The sequence below is a fragment of the Tursiops truncatus genome, chromosome 14 (genome assembly GCF_011762595.2).
Source record: "Tursiops truncatus isolate mTurTru1 chromosome 14, mTurTru1.mat.Y, whole genome shotgun sequence".
In the NCBI taxonomy this organism is placed as follows: Eukaryota; Metazoa; Chordata; class Mammalia; order Artiodactyla; family Delphinidae; genus Tursiops; species Tursiops truncatus.
In genome coordinates this window covers 45,131,594-45,158,602 of record NC_047047.1, presented here as the reverse complement: position 1 = coordinate 45,158,602, position 27,009 = coordinate 45,131,594, and the positions used below count along the sequence as shown (strand labels likewise).

General features: G+C 38.8%; 1 long non-coding RNA gene across 1 annotated transcript in view; it reads right to left on the bottom strand.

Moving 5' to 3' along the window:
* The window catches only part of LOC141276338 (uncharacterized), a 546,316-nt gene that overhangs the window by 321,264 nt on the left and 198,043 nt on the right, over positions 1–27,009 (bottom strand). Inside the window, exon 3 of the long non-coding RNA XR_012325701.1 lies at positions 9,047–9,181. This is a non-coding gene — a long non-coding RNA (uncharacterized lncRNA). The remainder of the gene's footprint in view (positions 1–9,046; positions 9,182–27,009) is intronic.

Genomic DNA, 27,009 nt, shown 5'->3' with positions numbered 1-27,009 from the left:
TCACTGCCACTTGTCCCTGCTTGAGCCTTGCCCATCTCTGTGTTTTTCTTTATGTCTTCTCTTCCTAGAGGACCTTCTTCCTCACTCTTTGCCAGCCAGCCACATACCTCTCAGCCTTCAAGGGGGTGAATATCAATTCTACCTTCTCAACAAATGCACCCCTGGGAGTGATCTTCCCTTGCATGAGCTTCCAGAGCCCTTAAATCTGCACCCCTGGGAGTGATCTTTCCTTGCATGAGCTTCCAGAGCCCTTAAATCTAGCCCCCAAAGCTGTCACATATTTACCTCCCAAGGACAAGTCCTTTTTTCCCCGCATGTACTGTCTTGTTCCTCCCTTTCTTAATAATCCTATTGCCTGACCAATACTTCCTTATGGTAGGTGCAAAGGTGATATTTGAGATAGGTCCTGAGTGTTGGTTGGATTGTATAAATTTGGTAGGGGAGATGGAAGGGAATTCCAACTCAGGCATTAAAGCTCAACCAAGAACTTTGACTTAGAACTGAGCAGAGTTTGCACAGGGTAAAATAACTATCCAAGACTAATTGTGGAGGGTGGTTCATGCGGAGCACAGTCCTTACTCTTGTTCAGGTGACAGAATATCATAAATTGATACATACCATCTCACACACATTATTTACTATGTCCATAATGGAAACAACTTTAAAAGAAAGCATAATGAGATATAACTGTATACAGCATGACAACCACAAACATATGTCTGCGAAATATAAATCTGTCCAACTAGACTAGTTTTCCCCAACATTTCCTATTTGCTGTTTGCTCACTGATCTTGTCATGTACTAAAGCAGATTTCAAAGGTTTGTGGAGAGGGGATGGAGTATGGAAGGAAAAAAATAAATTTAAGGAAAATTTATCTATTAACTTTATTGTTTTCTGAGAATTTTAGGAAGATTCCTCTTTTTCCCTATTTCAGGAGTTTTATTAAGAATCACTGATTTAGGGCAAGAGTGGAAAGTGATACTGTATAGGTGGGGAGAGGTCAGCTTAGTCTGGGTCCAGCCACATACACTCAGGAAAGTATTTACTGCTTCCCCGCTGCCTTAAGTCTCACCAGAATTTAATGTGCCTGACACTGAATTCAGATATGCTGCTTTAAAATATGTATTTCCTCCATTTTTTTCCCTGAAACATTTTCTTCTTGTCTAGTTGATTGGTGTAACTATGTAAGCATTTGGCATTCTAGCTGAATGAGAACGAGATGAAATGGCAGCTCTCCCAGCCCTCTTATTTCACAACATAGAAGTAAAATTGGCAATGCAGAGAATGTTATAATTCAGATGTGTCAGTCCTGAGATGTTCAAAAGTGGTTAGCAGCAGGAATACCACAGCCCATTTTGAACCACAGCTAAGAACAGGGATACCCCATCCTGCTGTTCAGAGTGACATCTACTGGTATCATCAAGTTCAAGGCATAACTGTGAAACACGTCTCCTCTTTTCCTTAAATATAGGCAGAGAAGTGGTTGTGCAAAGATATGTAGGAGATTGAAAAGCCGGTCATTCACAGAAGTCTTGTGGGCCCAGAGCTTTGGGAAAGTCCTTGTCCCCAAAAGAGAAAAAGTTTCAGAAAAGGTGAAATGGAAAGAGAGGGGAATAATATCACACTTGGTTCTCTTTTGGTTTTGATTTTGAAGAGAGAACATGCTTTCCTGATCCAAAGTGTAGAGTTAGCAGCTCTGTAATCTTACCAAAAGTGAGCCAATTTTACTACTTAGAGAGAGGTGACAATGTTCAAATCTGCCAAAATTATATGGGCCAATTCAAGTGTACAACTACATACCAACCCACACAGCAAGAGGCCTACAGCTGACTGCTGAGAGACCTGTGGCACTGTTTCAACATTGTCTACTTTTAAAAACAAAGTAGTAAGAAATTATCCAGAGAATTGCCTTCAAATATTTCCTCATACAGTGATAGGAATATCTATAACTCAAGCAGTAATAACCAGATACCATGCATTAATAAGCTGAGGAAGAATAGAAGTATAGGGTGAGACTCCTGTCTCAGTTAGTAATGGTCTTCTTGGAGGTAAATGAAACACACACACACACACACACACACACACACACACACACGTAACCAACACTATGGAATTAATATTCAGTATCAAGTGAGAGGTCATTTCTCTGCTCTTCCTTCCTCAGGTCCCTCCATCCTCCACAAAATTATCAAATATGAACGCTTACTTGTCAGTAAGATTTTTACCCTTTGTCTTATAAATACCACCTTTCTTTTCCTCTCACAGTCCAACTTCTTCAAAGACTAATATAGCTTCTGTCTCCCCTTGTCTAGCACAAACCCCTCAACTCATTGCAATATGGCTCTGGCCCCACCAGCCCATTAAAGCAGCTGCCTAAGGCAGAATATGACCTCCTAATTGTCAAATCCAAAGGATACTTCTCACCTTATTTAATGTCTCCTTCTTGCTTACATTTCTCTCTGCCTTTGCTTTCCAGGTCGCTAGTACTCCTGATTTCACGTCTTCATTCCTAAATTCTCCTTTTAGTCCCATAGAGTCTACCAATAAGTATTTATGTGAAAGACTGTGCTGGATACTGGGTACACAGAGATGAACAAGATGCATTCCCTACCACTGACTCCTCTTCTTCCAATCATCTCTTAAACACTTGTGGTCCATGGGATTTTCCTGTCCTCAGCCCTCTTCTCAGTCAATAGAATCTCTAAAAAGGAGCATATCCAATTCACTGGTTACAGCCTCAACATGGATAATTCTTAGATCTGTGTATCCAGATGTCCTCTCTGTTGATTTCCAACTACCAACTAAACATCTCTATCTGCATATCCCACAGGCATACAAACACCTAAAACTGGATTCTTTACCTTCTTCTTTAAAACCTGCTCTTATGTTCACATTATAATGTGGGCTTCTTTTTATCTGCCACATCTAACTGAATAGTACATATAATTAATTCTATCAGAAATTGTTTTGATGTTAAATTTCCACTGCCAAAAATGTGAATGTAACAGCCTCCAATCAGTCTTCTGTCTCTCCAGGCCCTCTTTGTAACCGTCTTTAAAACTTCCATCAAAGATCTGTTTTAGGAAGGATGAATCTGATCACTGAACTCCTCTACTAAAATTTTTCCATCATTCCCTCCCTTCAGCACAGAGTAAATTTAAAATTCTTTGGCAAATTGTTCTACATCCTTCATAATCTTCCCCCCACACTGTCCACCCATCCAGCCTCACACTTCATTACTCCCTCAGATACTCCCTTAACTGCAGACATGCTGAACTGTTTACTGTTCTCCAAAAAGAGGCAATTATCCAAACATGGATGGCTCTGAACAGGGCTTTCCTGCGCAGTTCTTTTCAGGGAAGCAGGTCACTAAGGCTATTTGGACAATTCCAAAATTCAGTCTAGGAGACCTGGCCTTGAATAAAGTACTAGAGAGGTAGTGCATAGAGAAAATAAGCTGAAGCACCGACCTGAAGGTACAAAAAGCCACCCAGTTTATTTCTCCAAGAAATTTTTCCAGATGAAGAAAACTCTTGAGAAGTCAGGGTCACAGCTATCCAATCTGATACATTAAATCAGAATAATGAGAATTGAAGAAAGAAAAGTCAAACAATTCTACTTGCAATTGCTGTGTTCAGCTGTTCTTTGAGGCCAGACAGAGAATTAAATCTGGTCCTTATAAGGCCTCACAATAGACATCAAATGAAATTCAATAATCTACGAAAAGGAAGCCTCCCTAAGTGGCTGTTATATTTTCAATCTCTACTTAAATGAATGTAATAAATAGGTTCCTGGAAGAGGTTAACAATACAATAATGTGATAAGGGCATTCCTCTCTTTCATTAGCAGACAAAATGCAAAATAATTAGAAATTCCAGGCAAAGCAAAAAGTTGCACAAGAAAGTTATAGTCCAAATGTGAAGTAAACTAATACATCACATGCTTTTGAATAATTGATGAGATGCACAGAAGAAAAGAAAACCATTTCACTTTGATTCCTAGAACATTCTCCCTTAAGCAGCATAGATTTAGTGATACAGGGTCATTCATAGCATGGGGCTCTCCAAGAAATACTATTACCAAGTACTTACTATATGCCGGGCATTATTCTAGGAACTTAGTAAGTACTTTCTTATTTAATGCTCACAACACCACCAGCAGGTAGATACTATTTTATGACCATTTTACATAAGAGGAAGTGAAGGCACAGAGAAGTTAAGTAATGTATCCAAATTTGCAAAAGCCCAGACAGAAAGTGGCAGAACTAGATTTTTGTTTGTTTGTTTGTTTTTTGTTTTTTTTTGTGTGTGTGGTATGCGGGCCTCTCACTGTTGTGGCCTCTCCCGTTGCGGAGCACAGGCTCCGGATGCTCAGGCTCAGCGTCCATGGCTCACAGGCCCAGCCGCTCCGTGGCATGTGGGATCTTCCCGGACCGGGGCACGAACCCATATCCCCTGCATCGGCAGGCGGACTCTCAACCACTGCACCACCAGGGAAGCCCGGCAGAACTAGATTTGAAGCCAGGTGGTACAGTTCCAGGGCCTGTGCTTTTACCAACTACATTATTTCATTGGTTTTCAATTTTTATAATTAACTTCAAAATGAAGCAGAGAATACACAATTATAATTACAGGTCAAAGGATCAGTGTTATACACCTTGATGATGCAAAACTAATGGAATGAGGGAAAAGACTGAAGGAAAATGAGATGTATTCTTTCTTCATCTTACATAGAAAAGAGCTATGGTACATTTTCCAAAGTTGATTCATTATAAAACGTACTTTTCAGAATATGAGTTGTAGTCATAAGTGAACCCACCAAAAGACAAAAGATAGTAATAATCCAAATGAACATTTTGGCTAACCCAGTATATGTGTATGTATATGTGTGTGGTTCTATACACACACACACACACATACACACACACGACAGAGAGAAGATAGATATATAAAGATACATTGAAAGAGAGATGTCAGTGTTCACTACAGTTATTTCTAAGGATGATTTTAATTTTCTTCTTAAAGCTTTTTTTTCATTTTCATCTTTTCTACAATAATATGTATATTCTCTTGTCATTAAAAATATCTTTTTTTATAATGTGGTTGTGTTTATACAGTATTTGAAAGCTGGGTGGAAATGAAAAGAGATTATTTACCTGATTAAATGTTATTTCTTCTGTTAAGAAATAAAAAATGATTTTAAGAAATAGTCTTAACCTTCTGGAACCTCTAATTTTTCAGAAAGCTAGACATATCTTTCATGAGTTCAAAGTGCTGAGATCTCTTCAAGTTAAAAGAATTATATTTTTCTGAGAGTTCTACCACTATGTAATGTTCAAATATCACTCCAACCCTACACATTTCAGATGTTAAGGAAAAACCAACTTTTAACATTCATTCCTCTTATTAAAATATAAAATTCACCTGTCTTAAATGTAGATTTTCAACACTACAAACACGTCCTTTCCAAGGCAGTCATGCTTAGGGTCACATGACCTAAGTATGCTATATGACAACCACATATTGTGAACATAATTAAATAATTTAAACAACAAACTCTTAAGAATAGCCACGTTAACTGACACAGTGGAGAATTTCCAGGGAGATACAATGGATTTTACAGTAGCTGAAGAGCTCAATTAATCATTCAGCGCAATACTTTCCCTTTACACAGATAAAATGCAGTTATTACCATATTACAAATAAATCAGCTGAGACCCAGTTTAGTGACTTCCCCCAGGTCATGCAGCTAATTGTGAGAGGAAAGGGATTACAACTCACGCCACCTGCCTGCCTTCCCATGAAAGAGCTTCTCCTGCCATAGCACACTGTCTCGTTGAGTAATGGTGAAAGATACATGCCCGTGTCATGAATTTGGAGGTGCTCTTCTTATTGACTTGTCTCAGAGGTTACTAACAACATGATCCATGCATAGTTCATCCCTCGCCTGGATTTCCAACAGAGTTTATCCCTGAAACTCCAGAGTCCCCAGTTCTGGTTGCAACCTCTCCAGATGTTTTGTCCCCCAAGTGGAATTCACACCCAGGGTCACTCCTCCTTTCTGTTCAAGAGTAGTGGGAATGTCCTCATCTCTGCTTCACCAGAAAAGCCTGAACTCTCCATACCCTCTCAGAATATCTTCTTGTTCACACTGGTGTATCATATTACCTTGTGAGTATATTCTCTCGTTTCCTCAGTTGTAAAGCCTTGTCATTCCCTTTATTTACCAATCTCAAGAGAATCTGACTTCTTTCACAAAAATCCAAAGCAGACAGCTAGTCACCTTCCTTTACTTATTCTCAACACTCCTCTTTTTCCTTAACCTTGGATCTCACTTAAATACCTACAAATTCAGTGCTTTAAATCCATGCTCCTGTCGGGCACATCAGCTTGCATCCAACAGGACAATACTGTGAGATCTATGTGCAAAAGTACCATTTGTGGGGTTTCCCTGGTGGTGCAGTGGTTTGGAGTCCACCTGCTGATGCAGGGGACACGGGTTCGTGCCCCGGTCCGGGAGGATCCCGCATGCCGCGGAGCAGCTGGGCCCGTGGGCCATGGCCGCTAAGCCTGCGTGTCCAGAGCCTGTGCTCCGCAACGGGAGAGGCCACAACTGTGAGAGGCCCGCGTACCGAAAAAAAAAAAAGTACCATTTGCATTTATTCTCTCATTTAATAAATACCTTTTAACTGACCACTATGTATCATACCCTAGGCTAAACGTTGGGGATTTGAGAAAGAATAAGGTAGGAGATACATTCCTTAACCTTAAACTTCTCACAGTTTTGCGGGGGGGGGAATGGGAGTGCTAAGCTGTTAGGTTCATGTACAATGAGTCATTCGACCATGCAGTGAGTGCAGTAGCACGGTAATCAACATATGTGAAAAGTGATATGGCAACAGAGAAGACAGCAGTGTTAATTCCACATGACATGTGAGCCAGGTTTTGAAAGATTGGTATAAAATCAGCAGGATAGAGAGCAAGGACCCTCTAAGGAACCTAAGTTTGGGGTAAGAGAAGCTGACTGAGAGGGAGTATTATTATTATTATTACCTAATTCAATTTTGCAAAGGCAGGATGTGAAGGGTACTAGAAGGCAGGAAAGAAATGCCGCTGCCTGCCCTGAGCCCCAGCCTGGAGTTAAACCTGAGTAAACTTGGCTCCCTATGTGACCTGTCACCCTGGATAAACCAGCACTGCCTGGCTCCCGTGGCATCTTTTCTGGGCACAAAATTTCATTGTAAAAAACACTGGGAAGCCAATCATGAAGCAGCAAAAACAAAAGCTGTCTACATTCCCCTACTGCAAAACCTCTTGTTTAGAGGAAATGTTGAAGTGAAGAAAATAAATAAAAGTTGTTCTGAAAGGAGAGCCAATTACATTTTTGCCAAACATAACGGGAAGCGGAGAACTAAAGCAGACAGAGTAATGTCTATCTTTGGCACACCAGACAGGGAGGAGAAGAGCATGTCTTTGATGGCAGACTTTATTTTAAAGGTGCCAACTGACATTTTGAAAGGACATAAAAACACAGAGAGGAGAGAGCTCTTCAGCCTCTGCTGTCTGGGTTGCAGAAGCTCCCAAGTGCCCCCAGGGTTTTCATTTTTCTAGTCTAAGGCTAACACAAGATAAAGTGCAGGAAAGAAAAGGAAGAAAATAAAACAAGTCCCTGTCTTAAAGCAGCCACACGAATCCACATGATGCATTTGAGTTGAAAGTATAAAGAGAAAGACATTTCCTGACTCTGGAAGGAGGCTGGCAGAAGGGGTCCTCCGTGGTAACCAAAGGTAGAGTCCTGTCCATCAGCTGAGCAGTCAGTGAAGCACATGCTTGTTTTTCCAGGGAACCCCGTTCCAATAGCAGGACAGGCGCAATAGCTCATGTCTAAGGCCACCAGTTACTCAAGACTTGAAGAAAGCCCCCCCCATGGCTTTCCCATAGGCACACTTACAGCTGATCAGCTGCCTGAGGTCAGGAGCCCAGTGTCCTGAGCCCTCCGAATCTTCAGAGCACATCTCTTGCCTCTTTCCTTCCCTGACCCTATGGTCCTGCTGTTCACTGAAGGCACAACTTATATGTTTCTTGTCTCCTGATCCTCCTAAAACATTTTGCCCCATTGAAGAAGTTTAGATTTAAATGTTTGACACACCTTCATTGAGCTTTGGACGTCTCGCAATCCAAACTTCTCCCTCTCTCCCAAGGTCATGTAGACATTTCACTATATCTTAAAAAATATTTTTTTTAATTTATTTAATTAATTAATTTATTTATTTTTGGCTGCATTAGTTTTTTTTGCTGTGCGCGGGCTTTCTCTAGTTGCAGCGAGCGGAGGCTACTCTTCGTTGTGGTGTACGGGCTTCTCATTGCGGTGGCTTCTCTTGTTGCGGAGCAAGAGCTCTAGGCGTGCGGGCTTCAGTAGTTGTGGCTTGCGGCCTCTAGAGCGCAGGCTCAGTAGTTGTGGCGCACGGGCTTAGTTGCTCCGCGGCATGTGGGATCTTCCCACGTCAGGGCTCGAACCCGTGTCCCCTGCATTGGCAGGAGGATTCTTAGCCACTGCGCCACCAGGGAAGCCCATCACTATATCTTTTAAATGAGGAAGGTGATAATCCCCTGCACTATTACTCAGGTAAAGGGGATTCATATCATTCTGGAAAGGGCAATGAAGGATAGAAAATGGAAAAATCAAGGAGCCAATGAGAATATAATTCAGAGGAATGGTCTATTTCCAGTCAAGCACTGACCAACACTTACTTCAGCTCAGTGCGAATAAATACAGAAAAGGGAAAAGAGAAGTATACAAGAAAATAATCCAGTACCCACTCCATCCTCCTCGGCTTTCTCACACTAAGACTCCACACAAATTCTCAGCAACACAGCATCTCCAACTCACCTCTGACCAACTCACTGTGTGCTACAGTCAATACTATCATGCAGCCACTGTTTATCAAGTTCCCACTCTGGGCAAGATACTACGTTAGAAGATCCAGGAATGAAGAAGACAGAGCACCAGCCGGCAATAACGTCACAGTCTTAGCAAAAATCTTACCGGAAGAATGTGATCAGGGTGAGCAGGAGTCTGCAGGGGCAGTTCCGTTAGAGAAGGTATCTGACAGAGTAAGTCAATCCAGGGAGGTAAGACCCAAGTCCTCAGAGTTCGGTCAGGGAATCAGAAACAACAGTCCTAGCAAAGAGAAGACAATGACATGAGTGCAAATCCTAGGACAAAGGTTATTTCCTTCCTAAGCTGTTTTAGACTTCTTGCTGTCTGTAAAGACCCAGGACCTGGGGAAATAAATTATGTCCAGGAAGTGGTTCAAGGCCTCCAGGGAAAGCCTCCTGCTGTGTGAGTACAGAAACAAACTATTAGATTGCTTCATAACCTCCATAAAATAACATGCTTTGCTATTTTAATGGCTAAAACAAAAGCATAGTTACTTGGACACTGAAATAACTCATTTTGGCCCTGGCAAGGTTTCAAAAGGACAATAACAAAGGTAAGAAAAAGAAAGGAAAAAGAGAAAATTAAGTTCCTTATTTCTTAAATGACCAATATATGCACAAAAGTTCAAAGAAAACAAAATTTCTGTATAAATTACAAAAGCTCTCTCAATTTTTTTCAGAAACGCAGTTCAGCCATGAAGAAAATCTCTCTAATTTCCTGAGATGATGAAAGAGAAGGCCAGTTTCTTAATTGCCTGATTGCTAAACACATTAGAAAATGGATGGCATTTCAAGATTGAGATTCTGGCCAAATATTATCTTTTGTATTAGAAACAGAAAATGACTCAGGAAAATATGGAGCTGCTTTTTATGAAGAAGAGTTGAAAAGAAATTACAGCTGAGAGAAACAATGAATCATAAAGGATGACAGATAAGGAGTCAGAGTTAGGAACCAAAATACCTCAAGATGGTTCTCAAAACTAAATGGAAATAAAATTAAAACATACATCTTCAATTTTATTACTAGGAAATCAGTGCAGTAGTCAGATAGGAAATACTCTCTTTCCATTATTTTGCAAAGCACAAAGAGCAGTTTTCCAGACAATTTCAGCACTTTACAAAATGCCCGGAAGCAGCAGATCTCTGCAGAAGAGGTCACACACTCGTAAGCTCAAGATATAAAGCAGACAGATTCAAGTCAATAGGAACATCAAATTAGTTTGCTGGTTATTGAGTGGAGAGGGCACTTGTATGCCCTGGTCCCTGAACTTCTGCCTCAGCCATGCAGCTCAAGTCTGATATTAATCTAGAGGAAATAGCAATTCGGTCAAAGAAAGAAAAAAAATTCATAATGACCTAGATTGGCCATCTGCGTGTTTTAATTTTCTGAAGATTAAAAACAAATAAATGAAAGAAGTGCTTAGCATTTTAAAATTACAAGCCAAACCTTCATATGGTGCAATGATTTTTTAGCTTCTTAGAAGTTTGTCAATTTCTTTCTCTCCTCAGTTACTGATAGTGTTCATAAAGTATTCATGTTATGAGAGTGGATAATGTGATTCCTGTTTATAAAATGAGAAGGGGCATGGAGCAGGGAGTGACCAAATGACCTTCTTGGGTCCTTCCAGTTCTGAAATTATATAGTTTAATGGCATTCATAACTCTTAAGTGACCTGGCTTGGGAAAATAATGCAAAAACATTAGACAGTCAGCATTTTTTTCCCCAAAGGCACATACTAGGTCCTCAAATGATTGCTGAATAAATGAATGTTTTTTGGCAAAAAAAAAAAAAAAAAAAAAATTAACAACAGGAAACTTTTATATAAAATTATAGGCTTCCCTGGAAATATATATGTATATATATGAAACATACATAGAAACATATAAAATATATCATAATATTATTTTGTGTATTTTCAAAATTCTTTCATTTGTTCTGTATTTATTAACTAACATTCTTCTGTAGAGAAAACTTTTGCTCATGAATTAGAGTATTCGGTTTACCAGAACTATACTTCCCACTGAAGAACGAGGATAAATGTATAATAATGTGTCTTTAATTACCAGTTTTCAGAAGGATTTGACTTAATAGTTACCTCCAATAGTGGCAAATAACTCATTGTTTTAAATCTTTCTCTTCTTTTATATCTTGAAAGACTCGGGACTCTGGATGCTTAGGTATGCCATGTGTTTCAATCAACTATAGTCATGTTCTTTTGCATGTACAAAATGTGCCAAATTTGGCCAATGAGAACTTCCTAGTGCTTGTCCCCATGACCCAACCCATGAGTCTTCCCTTGCTTTCTAGCACAGCAAGGTGTCCTAAATTCACCTTGTATTTTCCTTCCTCCGAGCCTACAATCAGCCATTTCTCCAAGGAACCCTGATTCCTTTCTGTGAAGAATAGAATTTAGAAAACAAAATTTGGGCAGTAAAATGGTGATTCCAGATGGAATGCCATAGCTCCTGTGCCTTTCCACTGTACAGATACAGGAAATATATTATCATGAATCAAACTGATATTCCCAAAGCAAATTTAACATTACGGGATTTTCATTTAATTTCTTCGATTTAATACTTGTACCTGTTTTTCATACACTGAAAATCTCAGTTTAATTATTGGTTTATTCCATAACATACAAGAAACCACAAAATAGCAATCTCAATATCACTATTTACAATAACGTTACTGAATGATATTTAAGATTTCCTTGCAGTTCTTTTCATTCTTAGGCTGTATGCCACTAAGTTTTGTTTTGTTTCTGTGTTCTTTTGGCATCAAAGAATTTGAAATTTTATTCTGTTGCTTGTCTTTTTATTAATATTTTAGGTAACGTTCATAGCCCCCCTTTTCCACCAGACAATACATATTGTTCCACGATTGTGAGTCACAATAAAATTCATTTACAATAGCTTTTCCACCCGCTTCTCTTCTCCATCATGTACTTTTAGTCAATATTAATATCTTTCTTGTGCCTAATCTTTCTACTCTTAAATATACTAAAGTTTCTATTATTCGTCAGCTTTAAACAATATCCAAAGAAATCATTTAATTCCCTCCTTCCCACCTTTCTCTGTGTTTTAGTTCTGTCATTTTTACTTTGGCACTGCATTTAACACTGACAAACTCTTCTTTAGTCCTTGTCCACAACTTTAAGATCTTTGATCTACAGTTAGCTATATAAAATACTCACCACTGATGTCTCGGTCAAAGTCCCCCATGGCACTTTTTTATAAAGCTCATCTTGTAGTAATTTTGCTAGGAAAAGCTTCTAGGGACAATAACCCCTAAGTTCTTGCATGTTCCATATTTTTCCTAGAGCCTTCACATTTAAAGGACAACTTGAATGGAGTAACATCCTTCACCTTCTTTCTTGAGTATCTTGAAGACGTTATTCCTTCACTTATTGTTTTGAACATTTATTGAGAAATTCGATGTCAACCTACTTCCTTTCCTTTATGAATGACTTTGTCTTCTTTCTTTGCTGTTTCAGAGATAATCATCATGGGTCCATTTTTACAGATACAAATGGCCCTTGTAATATGTAGATTCAGATCTTCATTTATATCAGTACATTTTCTTGAATGTGATTTTAAACATTCATTCTTTCCCACTTTTGTTTTTCTCCTCCAGGGGCACCAAGTGTGTGTACTGTGTATCTTGAACATTGATCCCACCCCACTCAACTCTTTAGTTAAATGCCATGAAAAATGAGAGCCACCTCTCTGAATCAAGCATTTATAGCTGCCTAAACTGTATGTAGCCTTTGATTCCTGACCTTACTGTCCCTCCTGATTGGTACCAGGACCACATATTGTAGTCTGTCACATGCTGTTACTCTTCCTCTTTTGAATCTAAATACTACTGAAATAGTATTTCAATTATATCACTTTTTAATACGTTTTGCAGTACTGTCAATTAACTACACAAGCTATTTTCATCATCCTTCTATTCCCTTGCCAGAAATTCCAGCTGATATGGATGGGCTACCACATACCCTCTGATGTAGTTTCATCATGGAATAGAATCACTTTCACTGTTCTCAACAGTAAAATTATTTATGTTGAGGGTCCTTTTACTTCTGCATTTCCGTAATTCTACACCTTTGGTTATAGATTAACACAGACAAGCCTCATATCAAATTCTAAATTAGGAATAATTATTAGATGCCTATTGTATGAAAGATAGTACACAAAGAAGTGGTACAATGAAGGTTATACTATTGTTTCCTTTAGTAGGTTTAGTCTAGCAAAGTTAATAAGATATAGATATCAACTGTGTGTATACATACATATACATTACATACATTAGGATAAGAAGTGTTAGAACAACAAAATACATAAATAAAACGTATTGGGAGTTTAAGCTAAAGAAAGAGGACTTATGGTAATGGAGATCATGGGAAAACTTTGTAAAAGTAGTGGCCTTTCAGTCTTGAAATACAGAAAAGCTTTAGGTGTAAGGAGATCAGAGAAATGTACTTTAAGAAAATGGAGAGTGTGTTTAAGGAAAAGGCTTAGAAATTGAAAAGTTTGTATTGGATATGACAATTAGCAGTAGTTTCATTTGATTGAAACAGAACCAATAAAAGAAAATACTCATAAATAACATTTTAAAAAATGAACGGAGTATTTACAATATTAGGATAAAATGCTTGACCTTTGTTAGAGAAACAACATGAGGCCAAAGTTTGGAGTAGAAGAGTGATATAAGAGTTTCCCAAAGATTAATTCAATAGCAGAATACAAAGCTGATTGGAATAGGGAGAAATTGGAGACAGTGAAATCAGTGAAAAGACAACTTCAATGGTCACAACAAGAAAGAACAAAATATATCTCTGTATATAAACACAGACCAAAGCAACCAATCTTTTTATAAGATTATACACCTCTTCCGTAGAAGAAATATTCAGTCAGAGGCTTTATGGTGTATGTGTTATTTAGGCATCTACAAGAAAGGAAATGTATTTTTGATTTAGTCATAAAACCTGAGAGCATTCCCCTGCTCAGTCATCTACAGAATAAATGATGCAGTCTGCACCATCACAAAGCTGTCTGACACGCTGTATTCATATTTAGAAATCTGAATTTAGCATCTGCAATAAAGAAACTAAAAATAAAGTCTACTCTAAAGCCCTCCCTCCTTTCCTCTCTCACTTATTCTACCTAATTGTGTCTCTTTCCCCTTTAAAACCAATTTCAAGAGGTTAACATTGTCATGTGATTATATTTTATCTTACGTGAAGATGGTCACTGACAATCTAAGCTAATCCAGGATTTTGTTAAATAAAAAGTCCAAATAGGGTCACTTAGGTTGAATAGAGCGATTTTATCCTTTCATCAAATCAAGTATGAGGGATTCACTTCTGCTAAAATTACTTCTATGGGTCTTTGCCTACAGTGTGATGAAGGTCACTAAGTTGATTAAAGAGTGGCAATAATGGGCCTTCGGCAGATGCAATCTGAAATGATCAAAACTGAGAGCAAAAAGGGATTTAAATGGTTCAGTGGAGATAATATACCTGAAAAAACCCAGCCCCTGTGCTGAATGATTATTCTTCCAAGCAGAAAGGATTCTGTGAGAATAGAGTGACTAGATATTTTCCCTTTGAAGCTATGAGAGAATATAAGAAAGAAGTTTAAAAATGATAGATGAAAGTAAAGCAGGGAAGAATTCTAAGTGTAGAAATCTGAGTCACTGGAGGAGTCAGGAAACTCCATCCATGGAGTATATGAGGGAGACAGCCATGTGTCTGGAACAGAGAGGAAAGGACCAGATGAGCATCCCTCATCTGTCACCCTACAAGGCCTTACACAGCTAGCTATTTAGTCATGTGCATGGGTCTTGAGATAAAGACTAATTAGAGATAATTAGTCTTTAAGCTTCCTGAGGGCAAGAGTACTTCGTTAATTTTTTTTGTATCACTAGCGCCATGCATAGGGCAATGCACTCAGTATGCTTAATATAACATATATAATTCAACAAAATGGCCTTAGAAGTTTCGTTATCATCCACTATAAGTAAATTCCTTGAAGGCAAAAACTCTCTCTTGTTCACCATTGTATACCCAGAATCTAAAGCAAAATGGACTCATAATAAGGATTTGTTACACTCTGCAGGCATGCATACTTGGACAATTGAAATTTTTAAATGAATGAAAAGAAATTGACAATATCCATGGTCAGCTAATCCACAGCTATTTATATAGCATATGCTAGGTATGCAGAACTATGCTAGTTGAATCTTTTTCTTTTTTTTTTTTTTGCTGTACGCGGGCCCCTCACTGTTGTGGCCTCTCCCATTGTGGAGCACAGGCTCCGGACGTGCAGGCTCAGCGTCCATAGCTCACGGGCCCAGATGCTCCGTGGCATGTGGGATCCTCCCGGACCGCAGCACAAACCCGCGTCCCCTGCATTGGCAGGCAGACTCCCAACCACTGCGCCACCAGGGAAGCCCTAGTTGAATGTTTTGAAGAACACTGCTGCCAGAAATATCTGCTACTTGATTTCATCCCAGGTAACTAGAAAAGTCACAATTTGCATATCTGAAATGATTAAATATCAAAAACATTCTTTCTCTTGGGTTGGTCATGTAAAAATATCTTAAGTAGCTAAAATAAATCAATATGCCAGTCTCTAAAAATCATGATTCCTTTAAGGGTATTTATATTTCAAGTATTCTTTTTTATCTCTACGTAAAGTCCTAGAAGAGTAATGGAAAATTAAACAGTTCTAGAAACAATGAGAGGCAGGGAGGAAAAACCAAGTAATTAGATACTGTTCAGACACATGCATGTACTTGTACACATGTGTACACACACAGAGACACACACAAAACACAACTCTTCACTCACACGAGGTAAACAGCCTTCCATGAATCACAGCAAGTATTCCCTTGTAATCACCATGGTTGTGATTCCTGATAATTCTGATAACATCCTGATAATTTTTGTAGGCCTGGCAGAAAACAGTCTCTGAAGATGTCCTCTACGATTAGACATTGTAGAAGCCATTTCTCTAATGCAATGTGGATATAAGAGAGAGGAAGCAGCTTGTTGCATTAATGAAGGCTTACTTCATACACAATTAACCTGCTCACCAACCCAGAATGTTACAAATCTCAACCCCACTATCTAGGAAACGATGAAATTAGGTGTCCAAAAGACAAAATTCAAATTCATAATTACAAAGTTTAAGGGGTATTTTGCATTAAATAGAAGAACTTCCAGGATGCATTGTGCTTTACCAGTCCCTGTTGAAGTGCATGTACACACCTCCATTCAACCATAAATGTCTATTGTGCAGCAGGGCAGACTAGAGCTGAATGATGCACACAGAATTAAACAATCATTGCAGCCAATTCCAAATCAATAGTTCAGAAAGAACCACCTGCTCTGCCCAGCCCAACAGAGAAAAAGAAAACAAAAACTTTAAGGAAGCTCTTGTGAAAAGAAATGGGAGACTGAGTTCTGCCCACCAGAGCAACAGCCAGCTCTACCAACCATCAGTCCCTCCCATCAGGAAAACTGCACAAGCCTCTTAGATAGCCTCATCAACCAGAAGACAGACAGCAGAAGCAAGAAGAACTACAATCCTGCAACCTGTGGAACAAAAACCACATTCACAGAAAGATAGACAAGATGAAAAGGCAGAGGGCTATGTACCAGATGAAGGAACAAGATAAAACCCCAGAAAAACAAGTAAATGAAGTGGAGATAGGCAACCTTCCAGAAAAAGAATTCAGAATAATGATAATGAAGATGATCCAGGACCTAAGAAAAAGAATGGAGGCAAAGATCGAGAAGATGCAAGAAATGTTTAACAAAGACCTAGAAGAATTAAAGAACAAACAAAGAGAGATGAACAATAAAATAACTGAAATGAAAAATACACTAGAAGGAATCAATAGCAGAATAACTGAGGCAGAAAAACGAATAACTGACCTGGAAGACAGAATTGCGGAATTCACTGCTATGGAAAAGAAAAAAGAATGAAAAGAAATGAAAACAGCCTAAGAAACCTCTGGGACAACATTAAATGCAACAACATTCTCATTATAGGGATCCCAGAAGGAGAAGGGAGAGAGAAAGAACCAGAGAAAATATTTGAAGAGATTATAGTTGAAAAATTCTAACATGGGAAAGGAAATAGCCACCCAAGTCCAAGAAATGCAGAGAGTCCCATACAGGATAAACCCAAGGAGAAACATGCCAATACACATAATAATCAAATTGGCAAAAATTAAAGACAAAGAAAAATTATTGAAAGCAGCAAGGGAAAAACTACAAATAACATACAAGGGAACTCCCATAAGATTAAGAGCTGATTTCTCAGCAGAAACTCTACAAGCCAGAAGGGAGCGGCATGATATACTTAAAGTGATGAAAGGGAAGAACCTACAACAAAGATTGCTCTACCCAGTAAGGATCTCATTCAGATTCGATGGAGAAATCAAAAGCTTTACAAACAAGCAAGAGCTAAGAGAATTCAGCACCACCAAACCAGCTCCACAACAAATGTTAAAGAAACTTCTCTAAGTAGGAAACACAAGAGAAGAAAAGGACCTACAAAAACAAACCCAAAACAATTAGAAAATGGTCATAGGAACATACATATTGATAATTACCTTAAACGTGAATGGATTAAATGCTCCAAACAAAAGACACAGGCTTGCTGAATGGATACAAAAACAAGACCCATATATATGCTGTCTAAAAGACACCCACTTCAGACCTAGGGAAACATACAGACTGAAAGTAAGGGGATGGAAAAAGATACTCCATGCAAATGGAAATCAAAAGAAAGCTGGAAATCAAAAGAAACCTTCCCTGGTGGTGCAGAGGTTGAGAGGCTGCCTGCTGATGCAGGGGACACAGGTTCATGCCCTGGTCCAGGATGATCCCATGTGCCACGGAGCAGCTGGGCCCGTGAGCCATGGCCGCTGAGCCTGCCAGTCCGGAGCCTGTGCTCCACAACAGGAGAGGCCACAACAGTGAGAGGCCTCCGTACCGCAAAAAAAAGAAAGAAAGCTGGAGTAGCAATACTCATATCAGATAAAATAGACTTTAAAATAAAGACTGTTACAAGAGACAAGGAAGGACACTACATAATGATCAAGGGATCAATCCAAGAAGAACATATAACAATTATAAATATATATGCACCCAACATAGGAGCACCTCAATACATATGGCAGCTGCTAACAGCTATAAAAGAAGAAATCGACAGTAACACAATAATAGTGGGGAACTTTAACACCTCACTTACACCAATGGACAGATCATCCAAAATGAAAGTTAATAAGGAAACACAAACTTTAAATGACACAATAGAGCAGATAGATTTAATTGACATTTATAGGACATTCCATCCAAAAACAGCAGATAACATTTTCTTCTCAAGTGCACACGGAACATTCTCCAGGATAGATCACATCTTGGGTCACAAATCAAGCCTCAGTAAATTTAAGAAAATTGAAATCATATCAAGCATCTTTTCTGACCACAACAGTATGAGATTATAAATGAATCACAGGGAAAAAACGTAAAAAAACAAACACATGGAGGCTAAACAATACATTACTAAATAACCGAGAGAGCATTGAAGAAATCAAAGAGGAAATCAAAAAATACCTAGAGACAAATGACAATGAAAACATGATGATCCAAAATGTATGGGATGCAGCAAAAGCAGTTCAAAGAGGTAAGTTACAAGCCTACCTCAAGACACAAGAAAAATCTCAAATAAACAATCTAACATTACACATAAAGGAACTAGAGAAAGAAGAACAAACAAAACCCAAAGGTAGCAGAAGGAAAGAAATCATACAGATCAGAGCAGAAATAAATGAAATAGAAACAAAGAAAACAATAGCAAAGATCAATAAAACTAAAAGCTGGTTCTTTGAGAAGATAAACAAAATTGATAAACCATTAGCCAGACTCATCAAGAAAAAGAGGGAAAGGACTCAAATCAATAAAATTGAAAATGAGGGCTTCCCTGGAGGCGCAGTGGTTGAGAGTCCACCTGCTGATGCAGGGGACACGGATATGTGACCCGGTCCAGGAAGATCCCACATGCCGCAGAGCGGCTAGGCCCGTGAGCCATGGCCACTGAGCCTGCGCATCTGGAGCCTGTGCTCCACAACGGGAGAGGCCACAACAGTGAGAGGCCCGTGTACCGCAAAAAAAAAAAAAAAAAGAAAAGAAAAAGAAGTTACAACAGACACCACAGAAATACAAAGCATCCTAAGAGACTACTACAAGCAACTCTATGCCAATAAAATGGACAACCTAGAAGAAATGGACAAATTCTTAGAAAGGTATAACTTTCCAAGATGGAACGAGGAAGAAATAGAAAATATGAACAGACCAATCACAAATAATGAAATTAAAACTGTGATTAAAAATCTTCCAAAAGGGTTTCCCTGGTGGCACAATGGTTGAGAGTCCGCCTGCTGATGCGGGGTACACAGGTTCATGCACCAGTCCAGGAAGATCCCATGTGCCACGGAGCGGCTGCGCCTGTGAGCCATGGCCGCTGAGCCTGCGCGTCCAGAGCCTGTTGCTCCACAACGGGAGAGGCCACAACAGTGAGAGGCCCGTGTACCGCAAAAAAAAAAAAAAAAAAAAATCTTTCAACAAACAAAAGTCCAGGACTAGATGGCTTCACAGGTAAATTCTATCAAACATTTAGAGAAGAGTTAACACCCATCCTTCTCAAATCTTCCCAAAAACTGCAGAGGAAGGAACACTCCCAAACTCACTCTATTAGGCCACCATCACCCTGATACCAAAACCAGAAAAAGATACTACAAGAAATTACAGACCAATATCACTGATGAATACAGATGCAAAAATCCTCAACAAAATACTAGCAAACAGAATCCAACAACATATTAAAAGGATCATACACCATGATCAAGTGGGAGTTATCCCAGGGATGCAAGGATTCTTCAATATACGCAAATCAATCAATGTGATACACCATGTTAACAAACTAACAAACTGACGACGAAAAACCATACTGTCATCTCAATAGATGCAGAAAAAGCTTTTGGCAAAATTCAACACCGATTTATGATAAAAACTCTTCAGAAAGTGGGCATAGAGGGAATCTACCACAACAGAATAAAGGCCATATACGACAAACCCACAGCAAATATCATTCTCAATGGTGAAAAACTGAAAACATTTCCTCTAAGATCAGGAACAAGACAAGGATGTCCATTCTCACCACTATTATTCAACATAGTTTTGGATGTCCTAGCCACAGCAATCAGAGAAGAAAAAGAAATAAAAGAAATACAAATTGGAAAAGAAGTAAAACAGTCACTATTTGCAGATGAGATGATATTATACATAGAGAATCCTAAAGATGCCACCAGAAAACTACTAGAGCTAATCAATGAATTTGGTAAAGTTCCAGGATACAAAATTAATGTGTAGAAATCTCTTGCATTCCTATATACTAATGATGAAAAATCTGAAAGAGAAATTAACACAACACTCCCATTTACCATTGCAACAAAAAGAATAAAATACCTAGGAATAAACCTACCTAGGGAGACAAAAGACCTGTATGCAGAAAACTATAAGACACTGATGAAATAAATTAAAGATGATACCAACAGATGGAGAGATATACCATGCTGTAGGATTGGCAGAATCAATATTGTGAAAATGACTATACTACCCAAAGCAATCTAGAGATTCAATGCTATCCCTTTCAAATTACCAATGGCATTTTTTACAGAACTAGAACAAAAAAATCTTAATATTTGTATGGAGACACAAAAGACCCTGAATAGCCAAAGCAGTCTTGAGGGAAAAAAACAGAGCTGGAGGAATCAGACTCCCTGACTTCAGACTATACCACAAAGCTACAGTAATCAAGACAATATGGTACTGGCACAGAAACAGATATATAGATCAATGGAACAAGATAGAAAGCCCAGAGGTTAACCCATGCACTATGGTCAGCTAATCTATGAGAAAGGAGGCAAGGATATACAATGGAGAAAAGACAGTCTCTTCAGTAAGTGGTGCTGGGAAAACTGGACAGCTACATGTAAAAGAATGAAATTAGAACACTCCCTAACACCATACACAAAAAAAATCTCAAAATGGATTCGAGACCTAAATGTGAGACCAGACACTATAAAACTGTTCGAGGAAAACACAGGAAGAACACTCTTTGACATAAATCACAGCAAGGTATTTTTTTGATCCACTTCCTAGAGTAATGGAAATAAAAACAAAAATAAACAAATGGGACCTAATGAAACGTTAAAGCTTTTGCACAGCAAAGGAAACCATAAAGAAAGAAAAGACAATGCTCAGAATGGGAGAAAATATTTGCAAACGAATCAACGGACAAAGGATTAATCTCCAAAATATATAAACAGCTCATGCAGCTCAATATTAAAAAAAAAACAACCCAATCCAAAAATGGGCAGAAGACCTAAATAGACACTTCTCCAAAGAAGACATACAGGTAGCCAAGAAGCACAGGAAAAGCTGCTCCAATCACCAATTATTAGAGAATAATAATCAATAATCACCAATTATTAGAGGATTGCAAATCAAAACTACAGTGAGGTATCACCTCAAACCAGTTACAATGGCCATCATCAAAAAATATACAGGGCTTCCCTGGTGGCGCAGTGGTTGAGAGTCTGCTTGCCGATGCAAGGGACGCAGGTTCATGCCCCGGTCCGGGAAGATCCCACATGCCGTGGAGCGGCTGGGCCCGTGAGCCATGGCCACTGAGCCTGCGCGTCCAGAGCCTGTGCTCCGCAACGGGAGAGGCCACAACAGTGAGAGGCCTACGTGCTGGGAAAAAAAAAAAAATACAAACAATAAATGCCGGAGAGGGTGTGGAGAAAAGGGAACCCTCTTGCACTGTTGGTGGCAATGTAAATTGATACAGCCACTGTGGAGAACAGTATGGAGGCTCCTTAAAAAACTAAAGATAGAATTAACATATGATCCAGCAATCACACTACTGGGCTTATACCCAGAGAAAACCATAATTCAAAATGACACATGCACCCAATATTCATTGCAGCACTATTTATAATAGCCAAGTCATGTAAGCAACATAAATGCCCATCAACAGACGCATGGATAAAGAAGATGTGGTACATATATTCAATGGAATGTTACTCAGCCATAAAAAGGAACGAAATTGGGTCATTTGTAGAGACGTGGATGAATCTAGAGACTGTCATACAGAGTGAAGTAAGTCAGAAAGAAAAACAAATATCGTATATTAACACATATATTTGGAACCTAGAAAAATGGTACAATTGAACCGGTTTGCAGGGCAGAAATTGAGACACAGATGTAGAGAACAAACGTAAGGACACCAAGGGGGGAAAGCAGCAAGGGGTGGGGGTGGGGGTGTGATGAACTGGGCAATTGGGATTGACATGTATACACTGATGTGTATAAAATTGATGACTAATAAGAACCTGCTGTATTAAAAAATTAATAAAATTCAAAAAAAAAAAAAAGAAATTGGTGGCCCACAGCTTCCATTATAGAGATTTTTGTGATGTTGTCAATGTCTTCAGAAGTCAATGTCATGACAACGTTCATCACTTTTAAAGAAGAGAATTGACAGAGAAGGGAAATGGTTATTATGGGATTATTTTCCAAGTTTCCCAGCCACATCTTATGAGCTGAGTTTAAAATAGTTCATAGTGACCCCCATGGCAGTGGTGGTACTGGAAGGAAGTGAAGTATTGTTAATGAACAGTCAATCACGAAAGAGATATGTAGGTTTAGTGCTGGATCTTCACGGATATTATTTTGGTCAATTCAGCCTAACAAGCATTTTGGGGCCCATTCTATTTCCTCCATTATACAGTGAGAGGGTTGAACCAGATTGTTTCTCGGGGTAATTTCCAACTTCAACATTATTTCCTAGGTCACCAGTTACCTAAGCCAAACACATACAACACCCAAACCTGGAGCACCCAGCTTGCTCCACTGGCTCAAGACCTCCTAGGAAGGTCTCACTCCATTGCTTTAGTTTCCACCTCTGACTCAGCAGCAAACAGAGTAAAGAAAGCACCAGTCTCTGTTTATGTGTTCATAGGGAGTGTTGCTCCTCCATTTGCCTTCACTGGGAGTTTGGAGGAGAATGGATAGATGTATATGTATGGCTGAGTCGCTTTGCTGTTCACCTGAAACTATCATGACACTGTTAATCGCCTATACTCCAGTATAAAATAAAAAGTTTCAAAAAAAAAAAAAAGCAAGTTATTTACCTTCTTCGTACACCAGGTCTTTACATAAGAATCACCTCTTCAGTGAGTCCTTCCCTTGCCAACCTAACTTCAGTCTCCAAGCCAACAGCTCTATTTCCTTTCCTCCTTTACTTCTTTCTCTTTGCACTTATCACCCTGTATTTTATTTATTAATGTGGTTTATTTTTGAGGAGAATTAGTTCATTGAGGGCAAGGATTTTTGTCCCTTTCTTCACTGCTGTATCCCCAGTGCCTAAAATCATGCTTGGCGCACAGCAGGTGGTCAATAAATATTGGTGGAATTAATAAACGAATGAATCAGTAGCTTGCTCCCAGAACAATTATGAACTAAATTTCCAGTTAATACCATTAAGATTTCACCCCATCCCCTTCCTAATCATATATCTTCAATGTTCTATCTGCTATACAGATTATGAAAGAACTTTTAAAACTCTGATTTTAAATCTTGGCGTTAAGATACTTCTAATCTGCAACATAATCCACATTCTCAAGCATACTAGAAATCAGCAAATACAACACCCATGTGTCCCTTACAGGCTCCCTGAAAAGGTGAATCAAAGTTACAACTCAGAAATGTGAAAAGTATGTTAAAATGCTTCATGGTAAGCATTGGCTGAATATAAACAGAACCTAGATAAAACAAGTGTATTATAAAGATTCTTCTTACATTGGTCCCTCAAAAGCACCAACTGCAGCTGAAGGGCCCTAAAAACAGCTTGGACAACAGTCAATCAGCAATGTCTCAAAACCATGGCCATGTTATAACACTATGGTTTACCTTCAAAGATAAAGTGAGTTTACTATAGGAGGAGGCTGAGGCAGCCACATGGTTTCAAAGATGGTTTCAAAATCTCCCAAGTAAAGAGGAGGCAAGGTTACCTAAGGGATGATGGGAGGCTGAAAGCTGGATATGTATGAGAACAGTTTGGAACAGTAACTGGAAAATTTACTAAGGAGTTAAGGAGAGGAATGACAATAAATTTATGGCCATGCCAAGAGTTGTGTAATGCACCAACTCAAAAGTGATTTTACTACCTCAACACATACAACCTTCGGGGTTCTTTATTTCTAATCAACTCATTTCTCTCACAAACAAGCAGCATAAATTAAGGAAAACAAATAAATAATATGTTTATATCAATACTGAAAGTCAAAATTCTAAGGGTTCATTTATAATCTGCACAGCATGGTATAACATTGAAGATATACCCCTGTTTTACCTTAACAGAAAATACAGATGAATGCATACTCTCACACCTTATTTCTGCATTTAGAGAGGAAATCTACTAAATGGTAAATGGGAATGTGAAAAAAAAAACCTCACTACCAGAAAAAGTCCTTAATGTATTACTTCTGATTTGGTGCTTTAGGGATCAGATATATCATCTTTTTAAAGTTCATCTGGAAAAACTTATTTGCCTTTCAGAATTAATGTTTGGATGATAAAAAAGTAAATCAACCAGCTAAATTTAGTCCTTTTGACAGGAAAGAAATGAAAGCAGAGACCCCCATCTTTGGCATTTGTGAAAATGAAGAGATTGCAACCTTAAATTTATAATGTAGAATCTGTAAAGGTTCTACCTAGTCTCATGTTTTGTGGATTGACTATATACAGCAATTATTTTCAAGAACAGCAGCAGGAAGTAAAAAGAGGAGATGGGAAGCAAGGTTCTGCATTTTGAGCAGCTTTTTCTAGACAGGAGAAAATCTTACACAGGCTGTGAACATAAAGAGACTCAGTGAGGGAAGCAGGTCACGTGATGGAAAAAGGAGAGAGAATTTTAAATGTCAGTGCAAATGACAGCAGTCACTAGAGTCCCAAGAGCATCAGGGGTAAACAGGACCTCTCTACACCCCACCCTTCCCTATTTACATTAATAAATGTTGATCCACCCTGAAGTAGTAGGCAGATGCTGCCCTGCTGTTCCCAATGCCCTCCAGTGAGGCAATCTCACATGAAAATCCTCAGTCCTTCCAGTAAAACTGATTTAACATTCTTAATCCAAGAAAAATGCTTTTCAACTTCCATGTACCAATATGACCAAATAAAAGAGGGTGATGAAATGATAAAAACACAAGCTTTTATAAGCAATGGTCAGAATGGAGAGATGGGGTTCTGGACTGGTTAGGGTGGTCACAATTATAAAAATGTCTTTATACAAGAGAGACAATATTCTTTGGTACTTGAGTGTTACCTATTTTGATCTTGGCCCTTTAAGTAAGTAAAGCTGGACAACCTCTGTCACACTCATTTTAGGGACCTCTAAAAATCTCAAATGTAACAATCACCTTCTGCACCCCTGCTCTGCCTTTCCCATCTCCAAGTAGCCATCCAATTACCTGACCCTCACACTCTCCTATGCTCTCCTCTTCCTGGTCCTCAGATCTCCTACCTTGCCCAAGCACTGCCTCATTTGATGACCCAAATGTACCCCTTTCTCCAGTTGATTGATTCAGCTGATCCCATTCAACTATCAATTTTGTATACCCTTTGGCTTTCAATGTCTCTGAAGTTCCAGATAAAGGATAGTCCCACTGGACTAATGCAAACCAGAACTGCTCCCCAGTCTACTAGTCAGGGAAGAGGGATCAGACAGGAGCAAGTATCTCCAAGTGGTAAAAGGTTTATATTTATTTATTTAAATATTGTTGAAGTTATCTACAAACCCCTGGATCATGTCGCTTATTCCTTGAAGAATTTAGCCCTTGGTTCATTGTAACTCTCTCCAACACCCCTCCTGTCATAATTTTTGGTGATTTCAATATCCACCAGATAGCTATCCAATAATACCCTTGTTACTCATTCCTTGAGCTTCTCCTCCCCAGTGACCTTGTCCTTGAGCTAAACCTTAGCACCTATTCCCACGGCTGAATCATGGCACTACTAATAACTGTACCTCTCCACTAATCTCAATTTTAATCATCACACTTATCCAGCTTCAATCTAAATCCAAGGCTCCACTCTTCTACTAGACCCCATACTCCATGCTTAGTCAGTAACTCTTCTCATGATATTTCCCTCTATTCCCTCTCTTTTAGATCATTCCTATCAAAATTCACATGCCGCAGTATCTCCTATTCAAAAAGGAAGGTGATGTCCTAACGCCCACCAGCTTTACAAAATAGCAGTAAAACCTCTCTCTCCCTGTCACTCCCTATTGCATCTATCCTACTTCATTTTCCTTCATAGTGCTTATTATACTATGGAGGAAAAAACTATATAGTTATTTGTTTGTTTGTCATCTGTGTATCCTCACTAGAATGTAAATTTCAGTGAGAAACTGTTTTGTTCTATTAAATGTTTCTAGTGCCTAAACCGTGGCCTAAAACATGAAAGGCACTCAATTAAAAACTGATTGACTGATTAAGTAAGTACGTAATCTGTCCAGGCATCTTCATGCATCTCTCCCCATTAACAACCACTAGAGAGCAAGTCTGTTCCCTTCTATGTCTGTACTTCTGCAGTATCTTTAGATGTCTTGACCAAGGTTATTTATTATCTTTCTTTTAGCTGCCTCTGTAGCATGTTAGACTCAGCAAACAAACAAACAAACTTGTTTCCTGGACCACTAATAATTCTAAGCATCGTCCATAATATATTTCCCACTTTTTCTCCATAATTCATATTGTCATTATTTCCCTGTTTGGTTGCACATCCGAAATCTAACTGATTATGACTGTTTGTGCTTCAATTATTTCACCAGATCACATATCCATAGACAATATCAGAAATCATCCCCAACCATACTACTCAACAGTAGAAAACTAACATCTCTCAGTATAAGAGGCAGTGA